Source organism: Mobula birostris, chromosome 9 (assembly GCF_030028105.1).
Source record: "Mobula birostris isolate sMobBir1 chromosome 9, sMobBir1.hap1, whole genome shotgun sequence".
NCBI classification, from domain to species: Eukaryota; Metazoa; Chordata; class Chondrichthyes; order Myliobatiformes; family Myliobatidae; genus Mobula; species Mobula birostris.
Genome location: NC_092378.1, coordinates 48,301,931 through 48,318,861, shown reverse-complemented (window position 1 = coordinate 48,318,861; position 16,931 = coordinate 48,301,931). Strand labels below are relative to the sequence as shown.

Below are 16,931 nucleotides of genomic sequence, written 5' to 3'. Positions count from 1 at the left end.
GTGGACTACGGACAAAATTTAACAGCCCAGGAATCAATTGTGTGGGGACATTTGTGGAAGAACCACAGCTTCGGTCTGATTGGTGTCCACGATTAACAGAGTGAGAGGGGCTCCAAGGAATTAGAGTATCTCAGCATCCTTTCATGTGGAAAATAATCAGCATTACTCTAGGTACCTTTCTTTGGCAGCTTTCTCTTTGATTGTGGGCTGTACTACACAAATCCTTTCAGGAGAGCGAGATTTAAATATGTGCAAATGTTAAATATAAACTGCCTTGCAGCTTTCAAAATAAGGACGCCAGGTAATAATTGCCGACCTGTTCCCAGAACTTCTTGCTTCACTGCACCTCATGAAAATAGTTAGTGTTCCAAGTTTATTATTGTTGTTGGCAGAGTTAGCATAGTCTCGAGAATTTTGTTTCGAGTTTCAAAAAGAAATTCATGTGTTCATGAAGCAACCAATTAAGTTCTTTATTTTGGAAATAGAGTCAAGACTTGTGATCTATGTTTCAGCGGCATCTTTTCTTTTAATAAACCTATTCTCTAAGTTCTAGCCTATGTCACGATCAGGTGGCGTGTTTATGAAGCTGCTCCGCAGATCCTCCGAGAATATTGTTGGTCCTGAATGAGGATCAGTCCAGCTGTAAAGGGCAGGGCAGTCTGCCTCGGAGCAAAATGCTGAAAAGTTAATGGATTGAAACACACTTGGCTTTCGGGGCAGTCCAGGAGAGAACAGCCAGCAAGGTGCTCTTTGCGGGTCAAATTGTCCCTGACTTCGCGACGCCGAACTCCTGACCACCGGCTTAGTGACTCGGACCCAGCGCTAAGTGCTGGCAGGGAGACTGCAAATCTTCCCGTCCAGTTATCAGCTTTACCGCTCATTAGGAGCCCCAACTCCGATCAAAACAGGATATGAGCGTAAGTGTTGAATGTATTTGGCTTAATGCTTTTAATGAATATAATTCTGTAAAAATAGTCATTCTGAGATCGCTTGTTCATCCACTCTAGTCATCCGCAATCTGTCTGTGAGTACGTCGGTGGCTAGAGAGGCCAATCCACGCTTTAAAAGTTTGTTGACATTATGGACAGAAGATGGCGGTCTTGTTGGGTTAGGGGTCGCTGTCTCACACTTTCCTTGTCAGCCTACATCTTCTCATCATGTGTGACTGCACTGTTATGGAGGGAGGAGTACCACTCTACCCGATCCTGCGATCCTGTGTCCGAGATTCTGCTAAAGGCTTTTGGTGAAGTTTTCAGGATGTCTTTATAGCGTTTCCATTGGCCACCATGGGAACGCTTCCCTTTCTGTAGTTCGCCGCAAAGCTGTCTCTGAGGCAGACGATGTGAGCTACATTGCCTGCCCAGGGTATCTGGTACTGCGGCAGGACGGCGTAGGTTACCCAGCAGGCCTACCTTGGTAAGTACCTCAGTGTTAGCGATTCTGCCTTGCCACTTAATGTTGGGGAGTTTCCTGAGGCAGACTAAGTGGAAATGGTTCAGTTTCTTGGCATGCCGTTGTACACTGTCCATGTTTTTCAGGTATAAAGCAAAGTGAGAAGTACCATTGTCCTATACACCTTGAACTTCATCTGTAGACTTATGCCTCTTCTGTTCCAAATGTTGGTATAAAGTCTGCCAATGACTATACTTACAGGCGTTTAAACCTGTTCGTTGGGTCGAGTCTTTGAACATTGATTGTGACACTTGGCTTATTGTATGATTTCCCTGGAACTGGCCGATGCATTACTTCAGTCTTCTTGGTGTTGATGGTAAGCCCAAAGTTAGTACATGCATCAGGGAACTAGTCAACACAGCTCTGTATATCATCTTTTGAACCAGCATTGAGGGCACAGTCATCAGCAAAAAGGAAGTCTCTGATGATGACTGTCATAACCTTAGTTTTTGCTTGGAGCCTCCTGAGGTTGAACAGTTTTGCATCAGTGCGGAATCTGATGGCAATGCCTACATCATTGTCTCTGATGCAATCAGTCAACATGGCAGAAAAACACCAGAATCAATAGCGTTAGCACCAAGATGCAGCCTTACTTGACCCGGTCTGAGACGGGGAAGGGCTTGGATGTGTCACCATTGCCCTGAACTCTAGCTTGCATGGAATTGCTATGTACACCATGGTGATGAATTTCCTTGGGCATCCACACTTGGCCAAGATTTTCCACAGACCCTCTCTGCTGCTGTAGTGTCGGAGGACTTAATCAGATCAACAAAGCAGGAAGATAGGTCAACGATTTGCTCCTGACATTTCTCTTGCTGCAAATACCATGTCGATAATCCCACTCTCTTTCCAGAATCCACACTGACTCTCTGGTAGGAGTCCCCGGTCAAGGTGTGATGTGAGATGGTTGAGAAGAAGCTTGGTGAAGATCTGGCCTGCGAAAGAGAGAAGAATATTCCCCGATAGTTGTTGCAGGACTGTGCGTTTCCCTTTCGCTTATACAGGTGGATGATGGATGCGTCTTTAAATTCCTGTGGAGTCGTCTCTTGCTGCCACATGAGTTGGAAGAGCTGATGGAGCTTTTCTGTTAGCACTGCACCACCTTCCTTAGGCCTCGGCTAGTATTTCAAGTGGTCCAAGCACTTAGCCACTAGACAGCTGATGTATCACTTGGCTAAGGTTGGTGGAACATCCAGTGCTTCATTGACAGGTACTTGAGGTAGGCTTTGTCATTTATAGTCGAAGGACGATTCAGAACACTGATCAAGTGATCAACCCACCTATGAAGAATTTTCTCTTTGTCCATGATCAGTGTGTTCCCATCAGCAGTAAGGAGAAGGGATGATCCTTATGATGTGGGATCATGGGCTTTTTTTTTAATACAACGTAAAAGTTCTTTAAATCATACCTATCTGCATACACCTGCAATCCATCAGATTTATTGCTCAGCCAGGATCTGGCAAAGTTTCTGTTGTATAGTCCTTTGTATGTTATTGAAGGCATCCTTCTTTGAGATGGGCTTATGGTCTCTAAGGATAGCTTTGTTGGAGACGATGTGTGCGCAGTCACAATTACGACAGAGAAAGTACTCAGGAAGCTGAATAGACTAAAGGTCGATAAATCTCCTGGACCAGATGGAATGCACCCTCGTGTTCTGAAGGAAGTAGCTGTGGAGATTGCGGAGGCATTAGCGATGATCTTTCAAAAGTTGATAGATTCTGGCATGGTTCCGGAGGACTGGAAGATTGCAAATGTCACTCCACTATTTAAGAAGGGGGCAAGGAAGCAAAAAGGAAATTATAGACCTGTTAGCTTGACGTCGGTGGTTGGAAAGTTGTTGGACTCAATTGCCAAGGATGAGGTTACAGAATACCTGGAGGCATATGACAAGATAGGCAGAACTCAGCATGGATTCCTTAAAGGAAGATCCTGCTTGACAAACCTATTACAATTTTTTGAGGAAATTACCAGTAGGCTAGACAAGGGAGATGCAGTGGATGTTGTATATTTGGATTTTCAGAAGGCCTTTGACAAGGTGCCACACATGAGGCTGCTTAACAAGATAAGAGCCCATGGAATTACAGGAAAGTTACATACGTGGATAGAGCGTTGGCTGATTGGCAGGAAACAGAGAGTGGGAATAAAGGGATCCTATTCTGGTTGGCTGCCGGTTACCAGTGGTGTTCCACAGGGGTCCGTGTTGGGGCCGCTTCTTTTTACATCAACGATTTGGATTATGGAATAGATGGCTTTGTGGCTAAGTTTGCTGACAATACGAAGATAGGTGGAGGGGCCGGTAGTGCTGAGGAAACGGAGAGTCTGCAGAGAGACTTGGATAGATTGGAAGAATGGGCAGAGAAGTGGCAAATGAAGTACAATGTTGGAAAATGTATGGTTATGCACTTTGGCAGAAAAAATAAACGGGCACACTATTATTTAAATCGGGAAAGAATTCAAAGTCTGAGATGCAACGGGACTTGGGAGTCCTCGTACAGGATTCCCTTAAAGTTAACCTCCAGGTTGAGTCGGTAGTGAAGAAGGCGAATGCAATGTTGGCATTCATTTCTAGAGGAATAGAGTATAGGAGCAGGGATGTGATGTTGAGGCTGTATAAGGCGCTGGTGAGACCTCACTTGGAGTACTGTGGGCAGTTTTGGTCTCCTTATTTAAGAAAGGATGTGCTGACGTTGGAGAGGGTACAGAGAAGATTCACTAGAATGATTCCGGGAATGAGAGGGTTAACATATGAGGGACGTTTGTCCGCTCTTGGACTGTATTCCTTGGAGTTTAGAAGAATGAGGGGAGACCTCATAGAAACATTTCGAACATTAAAAGGCATGGACAGAGTGGATGTGGCAAAGTTGTTTCCCATGATGGGGGAGTCTAGTACGAGAGGGCATGACTTCAGGATTGAAGGGCGCCCTTTCAGAACAGAAATGCGAAAAAAATTTTTTAGTCAGAGGGTGGTGAATCTATGGAATTTGTTGCCACGGGCAGCAGTGGAGGGCAAGTCATTGGGTGTCTTTAAGGCAGAGATTGATAGGTATCTGAGTAGCCAGGGCATCAAAGGTTATGGTGAGAAGGCGGGGCAGTGGGACTAAATAGGATAAAATGGATCAGCTCATGATAAAATGGCGGAGCAGACTCGATGGGCTGAATGGCCTACTTCTGCTCCTTTGTCTTATGGTCTTATGGTCTTATGTTTCTCTTTCAGCAGTTGTACAATGTTGACACAGTTTTCATCTAACTAATCCTTGTGCTTTCTGGTAGCAGGCTCAGAATCTTTGTTGAAGTGTTATACTGTAGATCAGCTCTCAAAGGGTTGACCAATCAGTTAGCACATTTTGATTGTCCAGGGGTTGAAGTTTAAGTGGTCTTCCAGAGTGTCAACAAAAGACTGCTTCACATTGCTGCTTTTCAGATTGGAGACATTCAGCCATTTTGGGGCTGCCTTTCCTTGTGGGCATCTCTTGGGCTGAATATGGACGTTCAATTTAGAAATGATGAAACAGTGGTCTGTCCATCATACAGCACAGTCTGTCGATTTTGTCACCCTTACATCCTGCCTGTCTCTTGTCCTGATAGTGACGTAGTCAATTAGATGCCAGTGCTTAGAGCAGGGATGTATTCACAAAGTTCTGTTACGGGTGGAAATGCAGGAGGTGGGGTTGGTGATCAATGAGTCAGGTTTGGCACATGTTTGGAGCAGTAGAAAACCATTTCTGTTACAGCAGCCAATGCCATATTTCATGATGACCCTATCCCAGGAGGTGTTGTCAGAGCCTGCCCTTGTACTGAAGTCACCAAGGATGATAAGCTTGTCGGCTTTGGGAACAGTGGCAATAACTGAATGTTCTTCATAGAACTGGTCCTTGACATCATCTGGGTTGGTCATGGCTGGGGTGTTAGTGCTGATGATGGTGACATGCTTCCTACTGTGTGTCAGCGGGAGTTTTGTGGTCATGAGCTGGACATTCACGCCCTTTTGAGGTCCAGCAAGCTTGCCAGCGATCTCTGTCTTCACTGCAAATCCAACCCCAGGCTCACGTTGAACTTTATTTCCCCTTCCACTCCAAAAGAGCGTGTACCCTGCACCCCCTTCACAAAGTTCAAAGAGTCATTGTGAGATACAGCATGGAGATAGGCCTTTCAGGCCACTAAATCTATGTGGACTATCAACTGTTTACACTAATCCTACATTAATTCAATTAAAAAAAAATTCTCCCCCACAATCTCATCAACTCCCCTCTGATTCTAACACTCACCCACACAGGAAGGACAATTTTCACTGGCCAATTTATCTACCAACTGCACGTCTTTGGAATGTGAGTGGGACCTGGAGCTTCCAGGAGAAATACACAGTCACAGGGAGAACACAAAAACTCCACACAGGCAGCACCTGAGGGCAGGATTGAACCCGGGTCTTGGGCACTATGAGGCAACAATTCTACCAGCTGTACCATGGTGCCACCTCTTAAATGTTAAATAAATAGTTTAAAAATATTTAAATTCTCTTTAACTGCTTTCAAATGCATCTGATCATCAGCGACATTCAAAAGTAGTTCAATCCTAATTGAAGGAATCATTTACGGGAATACCATCGCGGCATGTTATGAGAGGAGCTTGCTGCCTGAGGCCAGCTTGGTGCTAGCTGAATGTTCCACTTTGTGAGATAGCCTACAGTTTGCACAGTAAACCTCCAAACAAGTACGGACATGGGAATGGCACAAGGGTGGGAACGTGAGTGGCCAAGACCAAGAATGAGTCTATCTCGTCTATCAGTTTTAACCCTTTGTCAGGAGTTCTGAGTACAATGTAATATATCAAGATTTTAATAATGTTTCACTTTCCTCAGAGGCAGCCTGATATTGTAGTTTTTGTTTAAGATTCTGACAACAGTACTTTTTACCTTTGTCAGAGTAATTGATGCTGCAAGACATTTTTACATATGGAGGTGATACTAGAATCTTAAACAGACCACAAAAGAACAAACAAAACCTTCAGCTTATCAGGCAACCAATTGGTAGATAGTGATTAACAGTGATAAGTACATTGATAACTTGAGTATAAAAGTCTGAACTGGCCCTCTAATGTGAAATAGTGGAATGCTGCACTGTCAGAGTAATCTCAAGATTCAAGCTTGTTTATTGTCATTCAGCAGTACGTAAATGTAAAGGAGAACAAAATGACTGTTACTCCAGATCTGAAGCAGTATAAAAACACACTAAGCACAATAAATAGAAATACATAAGATTAGCTTGTATACATGGAATGATTATATATACATTGAGTGATGCTAGGTACAGGAGTATCTGTACATAGGTGATTCTGACAGGAAATTATAAAGTAGTGGTGGTGGGGTGGGTTAATGGGTGTTGATCAGACTGACAGCTTGGGGGAAGTAACTTTTTGAGTCCGGTGGTCCCAGCAGAGATACTGCATAGCCTCTTCCCTGCTTGGAATGGGGCAAACAGTCCATGAGCAGGGTGGGTGGAATCCTTCATGATTTTGCTGGCCTTTTCCCAGCACCTTTCTGTATAGATGTCCTTGATAATGGGTCGATTGGTGCTGGTGATGCATTGGGCAGTTTTAGAGCCCTTTGCTCCCCTATCAGCAGGATGTAAAAGAGCCCAAAACACTGCCCAGTGATGAGTAGGATGCTCACCTTAGTTTTTTGCCCAGTAATTATATTTGAACCAATTTTATTACCTAGTTTCCCTTTTGGAAGCATGTATGGATATTAGCGATTGTGTTTTACATATTACAGGAATGGCTGTAATTCAAAGTACTTCATTGTGAGGAATGTATTTCAATAGCTTCTAAGGTTGTGAAAGACACCAAGTAAATGTAAGACTTTCTTCCTCGAGACTGCTCTGGGTTAGGGGTGGGTTACTGTGTGTGGTTGCTAACTTCACAGGTAGGTGTGGTTGTTGATGTGAAAGCAAACTGGCCTGGCTGTACGGCGACTGCCGCAGACCTGTCTCCCTCCCGACAGCACTGTGAATGATATAGCGGCAGCCAACTCCAGCTACTGCTCCCTACCCACAGCCCACACATCAGGCATTGCACATAGGACCGGGCTGCTCTCGAAAGCCTTCAGAGTAGCAATTGCCCCGGCTACACGGCAGGTGGATTGGGACTCATCGAAGGAGTAGGAAAAGGTTCTCCGCACTGTGAGTTAACATCTTTCTTGTCTGATTTTCAATGAACAATTCTCTGTATTTTTCACACATGTGAAATTAGCTTTTTACTAAATTTGTAAGGCTTTTGGACTTTATTTCTAGGAGCTGAACAAAGTACGTTTTCATGATGATATATTACCTATAATTCCATTTCTGCATATTTTAAATAGCTTTGCATATTGAGGGAGGGTCCCATTTCAAGGGAGACAAATACTGAGCTTGTGTTATGCCACCAAACTCATTTTGCTCTGAACGTAGTGTGACTGTGTTGGTAGAGTGTTTCACGTTAGTGTGCCAGAGCAATGCAGGTTACATGCTAGGTGAATGAATCTTGCATGAATATCAGCAATTACTGACTATACAAGTACTGAGAATGTGCAGTACATTCTGCAGGTAAGTGTCCCAACACATCAGTGCTTTAGTCTGCCTGCAGTACCAGGGTATGATCTTAACTTTCCTATAACTCCTCCCAGCTCTGTTCTAGTAGTGGTTTAAGAATCAAAAGCATGTTCACTCTCCCAGCTGTGAGAGAACAAAGAAAGTATTGCATTCTACAATTACAGTCAGTGACGTTTAAATCAGAGTTGTGGGAACTGAGAGACTGAAAGTAGCACCAAATTGAGAAAGAAGTCAGCCCTCGGTGCATTTGCTGCAATGTAAATACCCAGTCATTACAGAAATTGATTACATTGGTATATCACAGAGCTGTAGAAGACTGCCAATAGTCTTGGAACTGTATAACGTAAGGGGAGTTCTTTGGGTCTGTTGTGCAATTTTTGAAAAAGCCTTTTTGTTGGCTGCATACCCTGCTGTTTTCCTTTCATTTGCCAATTTCTTCTTATTCACTAATTTCAGAGAATTGGAACAGAATTTACTTCAATCTTCCTTTCAGACCTTAACAACTCACTGTGTACAAGAAGAATTCATAACTTGTTTTTGTCCATGGCTTAAATTTATGCCTTTTGGTTACCATACTAGAAACAACTACTCCCACCCAATATCGTTAATTAAAGCCCCATATCTTTTACGGAGAAATCTCGGCTGTCCTTTCTCCAAAATCGGGTCATCCATCTGATGTTCACTGCTGAGCTTGAAGGCACTGCAGAATGGACAGCTGCTGAAGAACTGCAAGGTGCCAACAACAGGTCAGGCTGCGTTTGTGGGAAGAGAATTAGAATCAATAATTCAGTTGGAGACCCTTTGTCATAATGGAAAGGAAGTCAAAAGGAGCTTGTTGGGGCGGGGGTCTGTGGTAGTGAAGAGGTTGGCATAATGCCATAATGCTTTTACAGAGCCAGTGATTGGGATTCAGTTCTCAGCGTTGTCTGTAAGGAGTTTGTATGTTCTCCTTGTGACTGCGTGGGTTCCTTCATGAGCACCAGGTTCCTCCTATATCCAAAGATGTACGGGTTAGTATGGGTATGGGTTATTGGGCAGCCTTGGCCGTAGAAGGGCCTGTTACAATGCTGTAAATAAATAAACTGCAAGGAGGTTGAGGGAGGGGGTTACCTCTGATAGGATGAAACTGGGGGAGTCCTGATGAAGGATCTCAGCCTGGAATGTCGATTGTTTATTTCTCTCCATAGAGGCCACTTGACCTGCTGAGTTCCTCCAGCATTTTGAGTTTGTTCCTCTGGATTTCCAGCACCTGCAGAATCTCCTATGCAAGCGTGTTTGCTCGATGAGTGGGTGCATGAGAGAGATTACAGAGACAAAAAAAAACGAGAGAAAACAGCTTCGTAATTGTGAAATACAGAGCAAGAGGACAGGGTAGGCATGCCCTCCACTCCCTGGAGAGACGTTTTGGGCCAAGGCCCTTCATCAGGACTCATGAAGGGTTTCGGCCTGGAACATAGACTCTTTACTCCTTTCTATAGATGTAGCCTGCCCTGCTGAGTTACTCCAGCATTTTGTGTATGTAACTTTGAAAATACCACCTATTTTACCCTCTAACATTTTGTGTTTTATCTATCCCAGCTACTGAAGTGGATAATTAAGGTCAGATGGGGTGTACTGTGTAATCTTGTCCATACTAGACGGACCTTCAACTTAAGAGCTGTCGATGATACTCTGCAGAGCATCACCTCAGTGTACACTGCTGCCTTCTGCAATGTACCTTGGAAAACTTGGATCACTTCCCTGGGTTTGTAGGCAGACGTTAACGATGAATCTCATCATCAAAGCACCAGCTAAGCTTTCTGATGACTGAGGAAAATTGCGGTTGAGATCAAAACCTCAAACCAAAAACAAAATTCAAGAAGCTCCTGGGCGGCGGTGACCTCTGCCCTCTTATATGTTTCTCTCACCTGGACTAGCAGGCATCTCAAGACCCTGCAAAGATATAGAAACATAGAAAACATAGAAAACCTGCAGCACAATACAGGCCCTTCGGCCCACAAAGCTGTGCCAAACATGTACTTACTTTAGAAATTACCTAGGGTTAACCATAGCCCTCTATTTTTTTAAGCTCCATGTGTAACTAATGTCTCTACAAGTTCATTGAAAGGATAAGGAAACCAACATTGATGTCCTCTCCCAGACCATTGTCCTGACCACAGACACTCTAGTTACTTTCAGGCACTTATTTCCTGTTACAGCACTGGACTCCCTAAATGTACACTCTTTTCCACACTCTCTCATGCGAAGAGGTTACCAAGAATACTGAGAAAATATTCAAGGGTTTACCCTCCCTGCCTAACACACACATAAACACAAGAGATTCAGCCGATGCTGGAAATTTTGAGTAATACGCACAAAGTGCAGGCCAGGCAGCACCTATGGAAGGGGATAAATAGTCAATGTGTTCAGGCTGTGACCCTTTATCACGATTGTCTGTACAGCTCATAGGCTCCAGGGTGGTCCTGAAAACCTCCTGGCCATGCTGCCGGAGTACACTAAAGGCCTGTGTAGGTGGCAGAAAGAGTTCATCACCTCCCGAACCTCCCACTTGTTTGCCCCACTGGGTCCCTCCTGCCCCACTTAAGGAAGATTAGCTAACTACATTAGCTAACTTTGAACCCACAAAACTAGAAACGTAAGCAAGTCACTCTTGATCACATGGGACTCCATAAGATTGTATTAATCTTTCCCTAAAGGTCCCACCCTGCCTCTTATTACCCAATAACTATTTACATGCCAGTAAAAGACTTTGGGTTTTCTTTTTAGTTAACTTTCCTTCTGAGATGTAACGTGATTCCTAAGCCTATACGTCTCTCCTTAGCCAGTGAGGTTTGACGATTGATGCTGCATTAAACCTAGTGAGTAGAGCCAAATTAGATATAAGGGGGATTTTGAATTCTGAAAGTAAGAAATTATTTTTAAGTACCCACAGTTTAAATTACTTCTATTGTAAGCATTATGTCTTGTCCTGAAAAGAGGCACGTGGGAAGATTCAGCTTGTCCACAAAGATTCTCTTGAACCTAGAAAGGATCCTGACGTGTTACATCTCCGCCTGGTACGGCAACTGCTCTCCTTTGGGCTAGATATAACCTGCATTACCCAGTCCATCTCAAGCTCGTCACTTCCTTCCATCTCATCCATCTTTACAATGCATTTCTTCAGCAAGCAAACAGTATCGGCTTGGTTTCCTACCACCCTGGCCATTCCCTTTTCACTCTTCTACCATCTGGGAGATGATACAAGAGTTTACATGCCCGGACAACAAGAATCATGAAGTTACTTCCCCACTCATATCAGACTTCTGAACCAGTCACTTTTCTAACATCTATTTCCCTGTGGTGCTGCGTTGTTCTTAATTCTACCTCTTCCATTATTGCCCCTTCAGCATTTCTTTTTGTATTACTTCAAATTGCACACCTGTTCTTTGCACGATTCTGTTGTTTTGCGGTCACCATTCTGTTTACTGTTGTATTTATTAATTACCATGTACGCTGTTCATTTCGTGAGCTTCGCACGAGCAAGCAATTCCACAGCACCCTGATTTTCTCACCACGGTGCAGTTTTTAAAAAAATTTGAGTAGAACTGGATCCATTCTGCTGCGCTCAAAGGCAAGTGAGGCCCACAGACTGGAAATTCACAGTTTACTGTAGTTTAGTTGCTACAAGTCACTGGGCCTGTTATATGTTGTAACAGCAAGCACCTTAAACTTGCTGCTATTTTTTCCAGAAAATGCTGCACCAATATCTTTTCCTCCACTTGTAAGCATACTTCATGAAAGATCATGTAAATCCCATCAGATGGGATTAATAACTGGCATTTTCCACACAGAATAGTGACTTTTGAATAGTGGTGTACGGGACACTCTTTGTCCATTCCCCAGAGATACAATCTGTTATGGTTACAAATATATTTGATGTTTCCTGTGCTAAATCCCAAACATGGAGTGTTTGCAGTCTAACCAAGAGTGGCACAGCTTTGGGCTATCTCTGCCTTCAGTCTGTACTTGTGATCCGTCTAATCAAAGCCGTCCCAAATATGGGTAAAGTGAGCATAATGTTTCACCGTGCAGTGTTTCAGTAGAAACTTGCTCAAAGCTACTTCAGGCTGTTCTCACAAAGAAAAGTTTTTATTATCAACTGAACTGCTGCCCCTGAGGTCAGTATACACAGATGCTGTTCCTTACCGTGACTTCCTAATATAGTGAAGAGCATCTTTCTTTTTGGATTAATGGTTAGTAAATCCTGACCCATTGCTCTTCGTAGTTAATGTAGTGCAACTCCATTAACGTTGTGATCTGTTTCCAAAGAGGAGTCTTCACAAAGGTGAAAGTTTGTAATTTATGGACTTCTTTGGGGTGTGTTACCGTTCCGAGACCTTGCGTTGGTCAGGGCCGACCGCGGATGTTGCTTCTCAGCTGTCGACGTGGTATGCAAGCCAGGGCAGTATGACATAGAGAGCGGGCTGTTTCCCCTCTATCAGGCTCCCCTCTCCATGCAGTTGATGAATCCAAAGGAACGGCAGAGACCGGTACAGTGTGACACCAGCAGTGTCGCGGGTATTGCCAGATTTTTTTTCTTGGGGTTTTACTCCTGAAGCCTTCCCCATGAGTGGGTATAGCCTGAAAGCAGTGGAGGCTTGAGATCAGAGTTTTCCTTCTCCTAGATGGGCTGCCAACCACGGCTGACGAGCCCCATCTGCCTGAAGTGACTGGTTTTAAGGTGCCAGAAGCCAGCCTTTGCCCCTTCTCCTGTCCGTCGAAATAGTTCCGCTGGGCTTAGTAGCTAAGCCACATGTGAAGGCCAGGAGCTGGACTTAGTTATATGAAGCTATTTCAGACACATGCCATTGGGACCATTTAATAGGTAGTGAGAGCTTATCCTCACTATCACCTCTGGCTTCAGCAGCCTTAAGGACCCATATGTCACCAGCATTTATTGATTACTGCAGTCCTTTAGGTGAAGGAGCTCTCACTCTGCTATTAGTGATATTTTTCCAAATCGAGGCACGTGTGACCTAGTAGGGTACCTTCAGGTGGTGGTGCTCTCCTGTGCTTGAAGGCTGTCTCCTTCACGGAGTATAGAACAGTACAACACAATGCAGGCCATTTGGTCCACAATATTGTGCTGACCTTTTAACCTGCTCTGGGATCAATTTAGCCCTTCCCTCCCAATTAACCCACCATTTTTCTTTCATCCATGTCCCTATGTAAGTGTCTCTTCAATGTCCTAATGTATCTGCCTCTTCTACCACCTCTAGCAGGGCATTCCACACTCATACCACACTCTGCGTAAAATACTTGCCTCTGAAATCCCCCCTATACAGTCTTGCAATCAGATTAAAATGATGCTCTCTTGTATTACTCATTGCCTCACTGGGAGTAAGGTGTTTGCTGTCCACTCTCTCTATATCATTAATCATGTTAACACCTCTAACAAATCATCCCCCATTCTCCTCCAATCCAAAGAGAAAAGCTCATGTTCTCCTAACATGATCACTAATCCAGTCAACATTTTGGGTAAATCTCCTGTCCACCCTCTCCAAGCTTCCACAAATCTTCCCGTAATGAGGTGAACAGAGCTGAACTCCAAGTGCGTTCTAATCAGAGTTTTATAGAGCTGTAACATTATCTCACGGCTCTTGAACTCAATCCCCTGACTAATGAAGGGCAGCACACCATACACCTTCTTAACCACCCTAACAAATTGTGTGGCAACCTTGAGGGGTTGATGGACGTGGCCACCAAGATCCCTTTGTATCTCCACACTGCTAAAAACTCAGCCTTGTGCAAAGTACCATGTACTTTGCCTTCAAGTTCAACCTTCCAAAGTGCATCACTTCACACTTCTCCAGATTGAACTCCATCTAGTATTTCTCAGCCTAGCTCTGTGTTCTGTCAATGTCCCATGTTAACCGCTGACGATATTCTACACTCTCCACAACCATCACGTCATCTGCAAACTTACTAAGCCACCCTTCCTCTTCCTCATCCAAATCATTTATAAAAATCACAAAGAGTAGGAGTCCCAGACAGATTCCTGTGAAACACTGCTAAACATGGACCACAAGACAGAACACGTCTCATCCACTATCACCCTCTGCCTTCTACTGGCAAGCCAATTTTGAATCCATGCAGCCAAGTTTGCCTGGATCCCATGCCTCCGGAGTTCTTGAATGAGCCTACCATGGGGAGCCTTGTTAAAAGCCTTACTAAGATCGATAAGCGTGACATCCATTGCTCTACTTTCACCAATTTGTTTTGTCACTTCCTTGAATTCAAACAGGATCACATGACCTGCCCCTCACAAAGCAATGCTGACTCCCTAATCAAACTATGCTTCTCCCAATATTTGTAAATCCTGTCACTAAGAAACCTTTTCAATAGATGGCTCACCACTGGTGTAAGACTCCCTCATCTTTAATTCTCAGGATTATCTCCATGACCTTTTTTGAACAAAGGAATAAGGATCCACCCTCCAATCTTCAGGCACTACTCCTGCACCTGCTGCTAATGCAAAGATCATTGCCAAAGGTGCAGTATTTCTTCCCTCATTCCCCATAACAACATGGGGTAAATTCCATCTGGCCCCCAGGAATTTTTTTATCCTAATGTTTTTCAAAAGTTCCAGCACATCCTCTTTCCTAATGTTGTCACATCCCAGCATATTATCCTGTTCTACACAGTCACTCTCACTAGTGCATACAGAAGGAAAGTATTCATTAAGGACCTCCTCTTCTTCTTCGTAGTGATGAAGATCAGGAAGGTGCTGTTGAGTTGGGATGATGGAAAAGAGGAGTAAGATTTGGTTTAGGAATCAGGGAAGAATTAGAGAAGAAGGCTCTTATTTTTCTAACACAAACAAGAGAAAATCTGCAGATGCTGGAAATCCAAGCAACACACACAAAATGCTGGAGGAACTCAGCAGACCAGGCAGCATCTATGGAAAAGAATACAGTCGACATTTTGGGCCGAAACCCTTTGGCAGTCTTATACGACTGTATTCTTTTCCTAGATGCTGCCTGGCCTGCTGAGTTCCTCCAGCATTTTGCGTGTTGCTCTTATTTTTCTAACGCAGCCTAGAAAATGCTTCCTAGTTAACAAAGAAACAATTACTTCTATTTTTACCTGCTATTTCTAACGCAACAGAGAAATTACATGCTGTAAGTTTCAATCAGGTTTCTTAAGCAGCAGTCATAAAATCCCTAATGAACAATACCCAGACATTGGAACAGAGATTAGTATTGGCATGGCTGATTGGATGGACCCGTGAATGTTTAGTCACATGATAGGCAAGCAGGTGGTGCCTCATCACATGATATCAGTCACATGACTTTTGCCAGTATTGTTGCCTTTACTTTATTGTGTGGTGGTGTAGTGTGTCCTGTTGTATAAAAAGATTCAGGAATCTGTGAGCAGGTAAAGAGGGAGGCAACTAATGGTAATGCTTTGACCTTGGACTGATTACTAATAATAATGCTAGTAATGCTTAGTTTAATGAAATAACCAACAATGATGCAGTAATTCACTCATAAGGTGTAAAGCCCTGATATCTGACCTGTAAGTAGTGGTAAACCCTTTTCCTAATTAATATTTGTCTTGAAATATTCTCTGCACCCATTGTATTGTGTTACATTCCCTAATGTGCTCTTTCAATCTCCCTAGCTGTACGAATTGCAGTTTTGTTTGGAAGTTGAGCCTGTCTGACCTTGGACTTTACAAGTCAAAGTTGGGTTGTGGAGGCCAGTTTCATTCCCTTATTGTTTTTGTTTAGGCTGTAACTCAATACTCAGTCTTACAGCACACACTTTAAGAGTATTCCTCCTCTTCCCATGTATTTTCTTCAGTGAGAATCTTTTGTCTCTGTCTTGTTCTTCATTTCTCCACCTGTAATGATGATTTTTCACCATTTATCCAGGTCTCCTGTTTAACAGCTCCTCTCTCTGCTCTTTGCATCAATCTCCTTGGTGTTGCTCTCTTGCCTTTGCAGGGAATTCTGGTTTCCAGACACACCCCATGCCTCAATCCCTCTCTATGTTTGAGCCTCTTTTACTAGTCTCCCTTCCCCATACTAAGTGTTATTTGACACAAGCTGAGCCTCTATCTTCCCATGATCTCATTCCCTCCTTATTATCCCTCCTTTGAATCAACACTCTCCAGTTTCCATCTCTCTCTCTCTCTTTCCCCAGCCACTTATCCCCTGTTTTCCCACATTCCCCATTTGGTCTCCAATCTACATTCCTTTTCCAGATGATCCACCATTCCTCTGGTCATCCCTATTCCCTGGCTCTTGAGCCTCTCTCTCCTTATTGCCTCTGTTACTCCATGAGTTTCCTATTTACCACCCTGTGATTGGAGAGGGAGTGGAGGAGATTAACAAGGATGTTGCCTGGACTGGAAAATGGTGGCAATGAGGAAAGATTGGATAAATCTCAGAGGTGGCTGTGGGATATTGAGGGGTATAAAATCATTAGAGGCCTATGGAAGGGGATTAAGGACCAATTTCGTTTGGCAGAGGGGTCAAAACCAGGGGGAGTGAACTTTAAAAAAAAAACAAAACAAAAAAAAAACAGGGATTAGATGGAGATGAAAGATTTAGACAATGGGTTGGAACTTGCTGCCTGAAAGGGTAGTGGAGGAGAAGCTATCAGGATTTGGGTGTGTAGCTGCAGGATTGTGATCTGCATGGACCTAGACCAGGTATTGGGGTGTGGGATACAGTAGGTTGTTCTTTTTCAATAGATATAGTCTAAAAGGCTCCTAAAAATAAATTTTCTATAATTCATGTTATGATGCACCCATGTGATCTTGAATTTCCATGACACTGAACACCTCCAGATTTTGGGCTGTGACCACCCCCCCCCCCCCCCCGCCAGTGGTTTATCTGCCCTCACCAAGTCA

General features: G+C 43.7%; 1 protein-coding gene across 4 annotated transcripts in view; it reads left to right on the top strand.

Annotated features, from left to right (window-relative positions):
- Positions 1–414: 414 nt before the first annotated feature.
- LOC140202744 (V-type proton ATPase 116 kDa subunit a 4-like) overlaps positions 415–16,931 on the top strand; it is a 77,203-nt gene continuing 60,686 nt past the window's right edge. For 2 of the 4 annotated variants that reach the window (XM_072268014.1, XM_072268010.1), the window contains exon 1: positions 415–917. The gene's annotated coding sequence lies outside the window, so the exon portion shown is untranslated. Of the gene's footprint in view, positions 918–1,254; positions 1,417–7,510; positions 7,626–16,931 lie in introns of those variants that run through there. The other 2 variants (XM_072268011.1, XM_072268013.1) reach the window with 2 other exon arrangements.